The following is a 13,138-nucleotide window of genomic DNA, read 5'->3' as shown; positions in this document are numbered from 1 at the left end:
GTAATGTAATAACTAGATCGTATGTATAGCTTAGCTTAATTTTCAGAGGTGAGTGCTGAAAATTAAGCTAAGCTATACATACGATCTAATATTAGGCAAGGTAAAAAAAAAAACAGATATTTCATTAATAAGTCAAAAGGAGAAGCATTTGTAACGGAGTGTTATAAATAAGTAAATTGGGGCGGAATAAAATTTTAAAAAATATTCAAGGGAATAAGATCGAGGCTAAAGAGCAAACTTCTCCCAATAGGCAACGCGGTTAACATTTTTCCCGTGATAGGAGAGAGCGAATGACGTTAGATACGTAAGAAGTTAGGCCTGTAATATTTGTTGAGAAAGAATAATGTGTGACAGTAATACTGAAGTGTGTGTTTCATATTGTTCTTGTGTCGACCGTAGTTCGGTGTATGTGAAAATTTCAGTGTAAAACTTCGGAGAATGTGAATGTGCCACATTATGAACAGGTTGTACTCGCGCACTATGGATTGGCTGAGGATTGACGACACGACAGAAGCTGGAAAGTAGAGAAAGTAAATTAAGATAATTTTTTTCCCCAATCAATGGCTGTTGAAGCTTGTATTGTTCTTCAGATGTGGAATGGTTGAGGGGCTTCAAACCGTGGGACAGTACCAGAAGAAGTTACGTAGCCGAAACCAGAATTAAAGATGGCAGACCGAGGAGACTGGAAAGGTGAGCAACAAACAAAAAATAAATGAAGATAGGCACTGTGATTTTAAATATATATAAGTTTTATGGGTAGCTACTAAAGCTTGAGCATTTCTGTAGTGAGGAGAAATTGTACAGGCAGCGTGAAGGTCATTCGCTAACTCTCCCTCTTCTCCATCACTCTGTATACCTTTCACCTACATAAATATGGTGCCGACTGCTGCAGGTAAGCATCGCATTTCTTCGACGAACAGTTTGTTGATGAGAAGGAGTGTCGTTGCACCGTGAATACGACGTAGAGAAGATAGTGAATGACTTTTACCCGCCTATAGAATTTCCCTTGACTTCAGTAGTGTTCATTTCTTTCTTGAGCATTTAAAAAGCCGTCCATTTTTACCACAACCGCGGTTGCGAATAGAGGAACAATTTTTGCTTCCTTACGTAAACTCCCCACCTTGTCCCTCCATACTAGGCGCCTACTCCTAATACATATCAGGAATAGTGTTTTGTCTGTATAAGTGCGAGTTCGTGAGCCGATGTGCATGTTGTACGGGCACAGAAACCTGCAGTAATTCAAGAGGGAAAACCCACTGCTACTAACTCCGCCCCCCCCCCCCGATTATTAAGCCCTTCGAACACGTGTATTCTAATCATAACACCAAAATTTACTAATGTAACGTTTGTTCTTCCTCATTTATTCATTCCTCTGCTGGCGCTCGTAAAAAATAAAATAATAAAAACACTCGTGCTGAAAATTGCAACTTAAAAGTCCAGAGCGTCGACAATTCCTTTTCCAACTTATCTACGTGCTTTTTTATGGGATCACTGTAAAAGGAAAGTTGAACGCGGGTTGTAAAATAAGTGGAGATAGTCCACTTGACAAAATATATTAAGAAACACTCTACGCTAAATATTTTTTGTACACTGTATTTTAGTTATTCTGCCTCTGTGAATCCTCAGCCTTTTCACCTGAAGAAGGCGGAGCCTCCCAAAATAAACCGAAGTTGCTAACCAGTTAATTACACCATGGCTAGCGTGTAATTACTTATATGCACATCACGAAGATCGATCAATATTCACTTATTGCATTAAGTCAGTACAGAGTGTTTTTAAGCCAACAGGAATATAGCGAAGTCACAGAAAGAGGTCGGGCTAGAAATCCTACCAAAGCGCATAAATCAGTAGTAACCAAAAATTAATACTTAGCCCTGCAACAGCCACGAACAATGACAAAAGGGGCGAATAGAAAAAGCATTAAGCAAATACTTGCAAACAAACTGCTAAATAACGTAATTTCCATTTCTTATTAGAAAAATACTTAAAATACGTAGACTTGTCGAATAATATTTTTTTTAAACTCATAAATCATATTTGGAAAATACAAACAAGAAAAATAGATTTTGAACTTAGAATCGCCAAACCAATAAAGATAATGAAACGTAAACCAAATTTAAGTAGGTATCTAAGCAAGTTAAGTAGGTTTTTTTTTTTTTTTTTTTTTTTCCTCTCACAAGCTTGTAAAATTCGATTCTTTTAAAAACGGTTGTAAGGACAATGGGTTAAATCAGAAAAAGTCGAAGGCTGTATAGGTTCTGGAGGATATCGGGCTGCAAGAACAATTGTTTACTATTAATTCTTTTTTTTTTTTCGAAACAGGATTCAGCCTTTAGCCTTATTATTTCCTTTTAATTTAATAATTAAATACGAAAATTAAATACTTATATGATTATGTAATATTGATAAATACTGCGGAAAATGTCTTCCGTGCCAGTACATTGTTTTCGCCACTTGTCCTGAAGTGCTCTGGGTTCGTTACCATCGACGACTAGAGGAATTTCTGAAGTGCTCTTCAATCGAGGCTGCAGTCAGCTGACCTCAGGCGGAGGGAGTAGTGAGTTATTCCGCGTTTTTCAACTCGCGCAATATGCAAATCTCCTCGCGAACACACCTGTATAGACATAATACACAATGGCGCAATATGGTCTAATTCGCTGTTACGCCTAAACTCCAGCAACTGTGGAAGATATATAAATACAGAATTTTCTGAATATTACCAAAAACGGATATCTCAAAAGTCAATGTGCAACTATAATTTTCGAGACGTTAGGAACTTGGGATGAATACATTTATGGACACCTACTTGATCGCTGGCCGGACACCGGTGGGTTAAATGTTTTTTCTTAGAACATTCCGCGTGATTCTTAGAGGGTCATTCAGTTCACTGATCAATTTCAATGATAACTTTTTTCTGGTAAAGATCTCCCACCCCCTCCCTCAAGTGACTTTTTTCTTGCTGATGCAACAGGAGTCTATGAATCATCAATGCCATGTACGAAAAGTGTCTACCTATATTTCTTACTACGTAACGAAGTTTCATTGTACAGTCACAACCTGATTTTGTGCGAAAGGAGAATACGACAAACACGTTCTCATTTTGAAAAACTATCTCGAAAACTGAATACTCGGCATCCTACACGAGAAAAAGACAAGAAGAAAAATTACTGGTCGATTTTAATACATTTTATCATATTTTGAAAAAAAAATACTGAATGTTTGTCTGTGACTTGCTTTTTCAGTGACTTCACACTTTATTGGATTTTCTGATAGTAAATTTTTTAAATCAGGAAAATCATCCCTAATTAACTTTCTTGAATTATAGTTCTGCAGTAACATGTGAAAATTCGCACTGACCAAAAAATGTTATTAGTGATACACCAGTTCAGATTTTAAAAAAATGCATATTTAGATACATAATACGTATATTTATCATTTTCTCAGAATAGCACTGTAGTTTTATAGCCTCTGCACGAAATCTCTCTCTACAGTCCAGAGCTTGACAAACCACGTGTGGTACGAGTATTTTTGTTATCCCAAAGACTTAGTTATTTTTCATGGTTTATTTTGATAACTTTGACCATTTGATTTGCTTTTACTAAGCAAGCACTGTTTGGTGATGTATATGATTTACTTTTTAATTTTTAAAAGCTAAAATAAAATAATGAAGAAGAAGCTCCTGCTACAGGTGTTTAGGCTTTAATTGATATATGACGAGAAATGCTACTCTTAAAAGTTGTAGGCCATATTAATGCAAATTCCCAGTTATGACTGCAGTTCATAAAACCAGTAATATTAAAAACATTAATAGCCGTAAACAATGTGTTTTATTTTCAGTTTTACTGTTTTAAAAAATCTCGATTCTTTACAATTACATCAAATTTTTGTTGACTCTGCCTCACGTGGTCGTCCCCGAATAGAAGCAGAATCTCTTATATCAACAAAACTGCAGATAACGGCTTTCGACATATCGAAGTACCAAAGACAAATTAACATTAAACTGATGGATTAATTTAATTAAATATTTCTTTGTATTTCTAATTAAGGTGTCTAATTAGGAATGCTTATGATTTACTGTTATGCAGAATTAATATAAGTAATTTTTCAGTTTATATGCTTGGTTGGGCATGTAATACCAAAGGCAATACATAAGCTTCAAGAAGAGTACTTACTGTATTAGGCTTGACGTAGCCGAATGTTCATTCTAAGAGTGCAGTACTGTGCATGAGTTGGCTGGGCTTTGAATCCACGTGATCAAAAGTACGGTTAGCGATAATACTTTTGTCAAATGACTAGTTGTAAACTCTTTTTGTATTTCTACCCGAGTTGTTAACGGAATTTTTTTTTTTTTCTTTAAGGCAAATTTCTCTTTCAGGAATAACATAAGTTCTACTGTACAATTTCAATACTATATTTCGTGGAAGCAAAGAAATCATAAATAGGTGCAACGTCGTAGTATTGTAACAAAATACAGGTACCAGAAGTAACCAATAATCGTCACTAATATTTTGGGGTTCCAAGAGTAGTCCTATAGAATGTTCTTCTGTGGCACAAACACTTCCTCCCCCTCCCCCCGGAAGGTGTAGTTAAATTTAAGAGGAAGAAAAGAAATCCTACTTCGAACCAAGAATGCTTGCTCCCTCGCTGCTCGTCGTTTATAATTTTTCTCCGGAGAGAAAAATGATTCTGAAAATTGAATCCGCTTAATGTTTATAAATCCTCCTCAATGAGGCGGATCTGGATTCAACACTGATCGCTAATATTTCATAAAACATTTTAATATCGTCTAAATGCCTTGAAGAAACTGAGTACAATATTTATAAGAATTTGCTGAATATAAACAACGCTAATGATTGTAATTAAGTTACTGTCGCGCAGTTTATGTGCGAAGAGAATTATTCCACTTGTTTATTTGGATGTAGATTTGTTCTGTACATTACAATTTTATGTTTTTTTGAGTGTACAATATTGTTGTTTTATAAGTATTGCAAGTGTTATGTGATGTTTATTTTCTCAAGATAACGTATAAAACACTTCATTTTACTGGTTGTTTTTATCCGTTCTACTGCACTTACTTGATATTTTATAGCAACAAAATTTCAAAATAAATTGAATTAACATTAAGAAAAATCTCCAACATATCACTAGAAGCCATGGGAGCATACCTATTAACTCCTTTTGATTATAAATATTGTGCCATATTGTTAAATGATTTAGTTTGGTTGTACCCTACTTCTCTAGTAAATGGACTGTAATAACGTAACTTAGCCTGTGTTGTACATATGTTCATTATACGTCTTCCCTTTAAAATGAATTTGCAAAATAAAGACAGTCAGAGCCTTTCTTTGAAGCGAATATTCTTTGTATAGCACGTGTAACAACTGTTACACCATTCTTTTCCTACTCCCTTGGAATGTAAGGAAATTACTCAACTTATAAACAGCCCTTGAATAAAATTGTACCCAAATATCTATAAACACCTTTGTCAACGTGATTATCTCCTCAATATTTACATTTATCTGTTAAAAATATGAGTTATTTATAATTTTTGAGAAGTATGTAATGTAATTTAAAATTTAGTTAACGAACTTCTGGCTACGGAAGTAAGAAATAAATTACGAACAAATAGTTCTAAACAGCCATTTCTGCTCATAGCTGAAAAGGCAAACCAGGTTTGGAACAAAAAAGGGTAAACAAAGCAAATCGTTACAAATTGCCCCAACCTGGACTACAAATGAGCAGCACTACTCCCAAAAGAGAATTGTGTATTGTTATTTAATGACTGGTGCTCTTACCCAATTGCCGTTTTAGGAGTCAAATTCAGTGCTAGAAAGCCGCACCAACTGCTATCAGGAACTCGCGTACTGCACTAGTATACACACAGCACACGTTAATGTGGCATACCGGAAACAAATGTATTAAACATTTTTCCCCTTACACAAAAATATATGATCTACTGACTAGCAGCGTTTACGGCGATTAGTACAACTTACGAGTTTTATTAAGTGCCTCCGTAGCCAGTGCGTAGTACACCCTTCTTGATTAGACAGGGCTTCGAGCCCGTGACCACCAAATACGGAGGATGCGGAAAGGTCAGGGAATGATCACCGGAGCAATATGGTTGCTCCGGGGATATGCTTCGTTGCTAATGCTCCTATAAACAAACAAACGAGTTTTATTAAAATTTTATATTGGTGTATTAGAGTTCATATTTATTCTTGATACGCTCAGGGGAGCTAAATGATAAATAAGCAGGAAACTGACTAATACGTAGTATTTATTTTCCAGCATAATAACCAAAAATTCTTGGAAACCTGCTGTGTAAGAAGGCGTCGTTATAAAGCCAACACGTGACTAGTCACGCGTTAAACGCCACCCAGCTGTTGTATAAACAAAAGAGCAGAGAACACGCAAATCAAATGGTTTGGTCGCATCATTTTTATTAAAACGAGTATATTTTCGTAAATATTGTTTAAACATTTCTTTATGCCGATTGAAGTAATAAGTGAAGAACGTTATTTTCAACCTACGCATCGCCAGGAAAATTGCATCAAGCTATTAAGTGGACGAAACAAATTGAAATCGGTACGGGTAAAAGGCATGAGTGTAGGGAGGATAACAGAAATTCAACCCCAAATCATTAATGATTCCATAGATTACACGTGCTATAATCGGTCTTCCGTTCTCACGCAACATAGTTGAGGCTGTCTCAACAACTCGGGCATGTTTCTGAGAAATGAGTCCCGCAGTTCTTTCAGAAGTGTACAGAAATCATGGGATACCTACCTAGTAACAGGAAGGCCCACCGTTCGCCCGAATAAGGGCAGTCACACGACGAAGCATTGAATCCACTGTTCACGAAAGCATTCCACAGGTATTTCCATCCATGCTTGTTGCACCGCTGTCCATAATTCCGTTGCATTCCTGGGGGGAGAATCCAAATCTCGAACGGACCTTTCCACAGCATCCCAAAGATGTTCCACAGGGTTCATATCCTGTGAACGGGGAGGCCATTACGTGGTGGCAAAATCTGCGGAATGCTCTTCGAACTATGCTCTAGTCACCACAGCTCTGTGGGGAGGCGCATTGTTTTGCTGGAAGAGTCCATTGCCCTGTGGGTGCACGATGAGCAGATGGCTTGCAAGGATGGACACGTAACCTGGACCGTTCAGAGATGCGTCTAGACGTACCAGAGGTCACAACGTGTGCCAGTTGAACACGCTCCAGACCATTACGGGTTCATTGCTTCGTGCGGTTTCCGTCAGATATGCACCCTCCCGTCCGCTCGAAATAACTGGAAACGGGACTCATCGGACCAGGAGACCCGTCTCCGATCATCAAAGGTCCAGTGCCGATGTTCTTTCGCCCTGTTGAGGCGTAGAGTTCTGTGTTATGGTGTTAGCAATGAGATTTTGGTGGGTCGGCAGCTCCCATAATCTATTGCAGCTAATGATCGCCTGATGGTTTTGGTGGAGACATTTCTGGCACCTCCCTCGTTGAAGTTGGTGGTGATTTGTGCCACTGTCGCTCTGGTTGGCTGAAATAATGCGAGAGACGTCGACGGCTACGTTCATCCCGCCACTTTCTCTGCCCACAGTGGGATTTTATTCCAGAAATGGCGTATTCTTGATACTGTCGAACGGGGATTGTGCAGTTTCTGTACCACCTCCGCTAGAGTAACCCATGCATCGGACACCCACTATCATCCCTCTTTCAAAGTCGGTTAACTCACGACGTTTATCCATACTGACATCAAATTACCGTATACATGAATGCAGTGAACCAGTGTTCCTATATGCCTGCCAAGCGGTGGGTTCGTCCACTAGCGAGAGGGGAAACAGCGTCGCGTTTCCCAGCAACCAGGTATCCCATGAATTCTGTCCTTTCAGTGTACAATACGATGCAGCGTTCTCTGCATCTCTAGGCATTTTGAAAAGGTATATGAGGAGTGCCATAACAGCCTGAGGAAAAATTTTCTATGCTGACAGCACACACTTAAACTGCTTTGTTAGGGATAAACGAAGATGTTTCCATTTATACGTAATTTTTTCATTGGCACCCGCCTTCTCTTTACGTAGCGAGTTTCCAGCAATGCAAATGTTTTTGGTGATTATGTTGAAAAGTAAATACTTAGTCAGTTTCCCGCTTTCTTACCTTATTTTTCTTGTTTGTTATTGTTTGTTATTTGGTTTTTAGGAGCATTAGCAACTAAGGCCATATTGCTGCGGGGATATGTGGTGGTCATTCCCTGACCTTTCCGCATCCTCCGTATTTGGTGGTGACGGGCTCGAACCCCGGTTTAATCAAGAAGCGTGTGCTACGCACTGCTGCTCCTTCCCACCTGGCTACCGAGGCGCCTACCTTATTTTGCGTGACTCTCTCTCCTGGTAGATTTAATACTGCGAACCTGCAAAAGCTGAAAACAGCCTGGGGAGAGGGGTTTATATCTCGCCATCGCCCAACAAACGGGTACCTCTAGATATAACATTTTTCTATCATTTATCCCCGCTGAGGCATTCACTTAATGCAAACTCCCCATATGAATGGATGTTAGTGGTGTAATGGCATTTAGGGCCATAGTACACAAAGCCTATCATCATTTGTGTGTGTTTAACCAAGTTCGAAAATGATGCTTCATCACTTGTAGGTAATTAAATGGAACTGAGATAAAAAAAATTCATCAGATGAATAGTCTAAAGAAAATGAGAGCACATGTTAATAAATCTTTTCTATATAAAGACCAAGTCTCACTTAATGCAGACAACAGTAAACGAGGTTGAATGCAACTGATCACACAAATGTAACCCGTAATTTTTCAGAATTTATCATTTGAATTGTAATCAGGTTATTTGTATTATTAGTCGTATTTTCAAACCACAGAACGAAGAAATATGTGTTCAACTACCTTCTTCAAAGTTCTTTTTTTTTTTTCAATGGCAGAAGTTTGATTGAATCCCTTAATAATTGAGGCAAGCTCTTGTGCAAGTTCTGACTACAGGAGAACCGCATTAATTCAAATTTGGCTTATACAAAGTACATATAAATAAAATAAATTTTCTGTTTATACTCCGGGACGACCAAACGGTCAGAGCAGTTTACAAGATACACAGAATACAAGAAACAGCACCGTAATCAGCAATCACGGGCTTGAACACTGGTCACTCAAGGCACGTGTACTTATCGTTCCACAGATGAAGGATAGCCTTTTTCTACACAACATGTGTTCTTTTATCACAAATATTATTACTTTGTAATAATAATATGTATTATTACAAAGTGTGTGTGTGTGTGTGTGTGTGTGTGTGTATATATATATATATATATATATATATATATATATATATATATATATATGAATTTTATAATAAATATAAAAATGTAGATATGAGTTACACGGAAAGCCAAACGTCAAAAAGGAGTAATAGCCGAAAGATAAAAGAAATATTTTAAGAGAAGTGACCTATAAAATAACGATAGCTAGCATCAGATAATGGTGGATAAATTTAGCTATAGTTCAATAAGGGAAATAGAGTAAAAGCAAATGCATTTAAATCCGATGTTAGCAAAAATAAAACCTGATACATGATCAGGTTTTTCATCAGGGGACTACACCTGACCATCCATCAAAGGATTGCATTTCTATAGTTATCCAAAGCTGTTGAAGAGTAGAAATTTGAAAATAAAGTAAAAATAATCGGAAAAGAAAAGAAATATTACTCCTACGAAGTAGTGACAAGGTAGTCCCTACTCAGTGTTTATAATGAAAGTTACGATAGATTTAATTGAAAAGTTATAAGATCTTTTTATATTTTAGAGGTCATTAGTTATTTTTACAGCTCTCACGTTGGTTTTATTAGTACAAATTATGAATGCTTAGAACGGTCCCTGTTTGTTAACGCTTTGGTTGCAGCTATCGGATTGACTATTTGTGTTTTCGCACTCATTTCCTGCCCATTCGGTTTTGTATTTCTGGTATAGATTTTCTGAAATATCTTTCTTTCGCTTTTAATTTTTTAAATGTTGTTTTTGACATTTCGGTATTTGTTTACTTCAATTCTTTTGAATTAAATTTATCGTAACTTTCATTATAAACACTGCGTAGAGTTTATAATGAAATGTCCATACTTTGTAGGAGTCAATTTTGCTTTTTTTTTTTTCGATGGCAGAAGTTTGATTGAATCCCTTAATAATTGAGGCAAGCTCTTGATTGTCAGATTGATATTTTTACTTTATTTTCAAATTTCTTCTACTCTTACACAGCTTTGGACAAGTATAGAAACGCAGTCCTTTGCATGGTCAGGTATAGTCACCTGATTAAATCACAAATGTATCCATTTTTATTTTCGCTGACATCGGATTTAAATATATTTGCTCTATTTCCCCTTTTTGAACTATAGCTAAATTTATCCACCATTATCTGATGCCAGCTACCGTTATTTTATTTTACAAGTCACTTCCTTCAACTTATAAATAAATAAATATTCGTTTATTGCAACTACAGCAAGCCCATCACAGCACTAGGCTAGGGGCATAAATTCAGTACAAAGAGACATATATAAAATACAGAGCATATTCTATATATACATTAACAACGCATATAAATTATAATGATCAAAAATATATATTGCAGAACATCACATTTGGCTCTCGGATTGGAGGACATCCTGTCCATTTGTTTTAGTCTGGAGAGTTTGGATTTGAATTGTTGTTGGTTTCTTGAGTTTTCTCTGTTGGTGGGAGCTTTATGTTGGCTAGGTTTGGTGAATTGGTTGCAGAAGTAATTAACTTTGCAAGAAGCATGACTCCAGACTCGTTGATCATCTGTAGCAGAGGCTTTGTTTTTAAGTTTTTATAAAGCTGTTGCCTGGATATTGTGCGGGGGAAACGAAGTTTATTGTTCAGCCATCTAAGAACCCAATACTCTAAGGCAAGGAATTTTTTTACGATAACTTGAAGAGCGCCAGACCAGATTTCGGAGGCGTAAGACAGAATGGGGAAAAATGCATCTCTGAACATGGTTTATGACTGTTTTTCTATCTTGAATCGCCGCTGTTTCTTGCTTGATCAGCCATTTTGATTTTTGAATTTTTTTAGCAACATATACATAGTGAGAATTAAATGAAAGATTTTTGTCAAAAACAACTCTTAGGTCTTTGTGAGCATATACGTTGGAAATTGAAACATTTGCAGTTTTAATTTCTATGTGGTTTGGTTGTTTCTGTAAGGAATAAGTTATTTGAGCAGATTTGTTTGTATTTATAGTCAGATTGAGATTCTTCAGATACTTGATGATTCCGCACATCTGTAAATTCGCATCATGGCTAACCTTGGAAATGTCATCACAGGATTTGGAAATAATAAACAACTTTAAATCATCGGCATAAGCCTGCAGATTTGGATTTTCTTGTAGAAGTGGTTGTAGAGATGTTGAAAATATAACACTGGAGAGAACACCTCCTTGAGTGCCTGTCGTGGTTGTGACGAGAATATTATCGGTATTAGTGAGGAAGATGAGATTTCTATGATTTAGGCTCTACTGTAGATAGGATATAACCATTGTGTTAATGAGGAAATGATTTTTCAGTATTTCAATGGCTTTCTTGTGATCAATGTTGTCGAAAGCACCTTTGATGTCTAAGTAAAAGACATCGCATTGTGCTTTATCCTGAAACGCAGTTTATATATATATATATTACAAAGTTCGTTTTTGTCCCACGAGAAATAAATTTTATTATTTTGTTATGGTTAATACAACCGCAAAAAAGATTTCTGTTCAAAGAGTCTTGCAGTGGTGGAGAATTTATGCTGCGGAGCAGTTTGTGATTAGAAAATTTTCCAAGCCAAGATATATATATATTTTTTTAAGTAATTGACTTCCATGTGATTATGATACAAATAGAAGTTCCTTGGCTTGCAGTCAGGTTTTTTTTAACTTTGATATTTGAGTGGCTTCAGAAAAAAAAAGTTACTTGATCCTCAATGTAGTAGGCAGGAACAATTTGCAACCAAAATGGAATGTTTTAAATGCTATTCGTGAAGCAATTTCTTGAAACGGTATTGCACCAATGGCGTTGGTGATAATCATTGAAAAACATGGTTCACTAAATGAATGTGATTCGATATTTATGGAAAGAATAAGACTTTCAAAGAACGAATAGATTTTTGTTAGAGAAAATGAGGAGTTCAATATGGATGATGCTGTGCTAGTACAGCAACACTAACACCAGAAGAGCAGCTGACTACCAAGCAAAATGAAACTTTTGTTACCAATGGTGAATGTTAAAACGTGTGTGCTACCTTAAGACATAGGACAAAGGTGTCCTTATGCGTGTAAAACCTAAGACAAACTGTGCATGTGAAATTTAATTTTCTTTAAGCTAATTAATTTATTAGGGCTGAAAGCCTCGGACTACGGGAGATCCAATAGACGAACAGTTTAGTGCCACGCATCATTTTAGTTCGTAATAAATCGCCGAAGAAGGTGAAATGGCATCGTTTTTGTTACATCTCATATTGAGTGCCTTCACAACGAGTTGCCGTGATATTGCACTACCTCAAATAAGCAAAGCTTCACCAGTAGAGAAGAGACTAATCTTGGTCATCTCTACTTCTCTAAGATTAGTCTTCTTAGAGGAGACATCTTAATAAGCAACGCTTCGCCAGTAGAGAAGACTAATGATAGTCTTCTCTACTGGCGAAGCGTTGCTTATTCGAGGCAGTACAATATGAATGCGTATAATTATATAAAAAATGCGTATGAATGCGAGGCAGTACAATTGAATGCGTATATACCATTAAAAAAATACTCCACGAGGAGGGTTCCAAGTTGGATGACTAGTGAAGTTGCCGCATTACTTGAGCAGAAAAAGGTGGCATGGAAAGGTTACAGAACAATAAAAAGTACTGAAGCCTATAACAGCTACAAGGTGATGTGTAATAGAGCCACAGAAAAGGTTCGACAGGCAAAGGCAGTTTATGAGAAATCACTAGCAAACAGAGCAAAGAGGGGGGATAAAGAATTCTTCACATATATAAATGCCAAGAAGAGCAGGACAAACCAGATCGGACCTTTACGTAAGGGAAAGGGGATAGTAATAAATACACCAGCTGCCGTTGCAGATGAACTCAACAGTTATTT

General features: G+C 36.9%; 1 protein-coding gene across 1 annotated transcript in view; it reads left to right on the top strand.

The window, feature by feature from the left end:
• Window positions 1-219: 219 nt before the first annotated feature.
• Window positions 220-13,138, top strand: part of Shmt (serine hydroxymethyl transferase) — a 157,850-nt gene continuing 144,931 nt past the window's right edge. The window contains exon 1 of the mRNA XM_090377843.1: window positions 220-690. The gene's annotated coding sequence lies outside the window, so the exon portion shown is untranslated. The remainder of the gene's footprint in view (window positions 691-13,138) is intronic.

Source organism: Mastigoproctus giganteus, chromosome 7 (assembly GCF_048544385.1).
Source record: "Mastigoproctus giganteus isolate SK-2022 chromosome 7, ASM4854438v1, whole genome shotgun sequence".
In the NCBI taxonomy this organism is placed as follows: domain Eukaryota; kingdom Metazoa; phylum Arthropoda; class Arachnida; order Uropygi; family Thelyphonidae; genus Mastigoproctus; species Mastigoproctus giganteus.
This window is presented reverse-complemented; position numbering and strand designations above follow the sequence as displayed.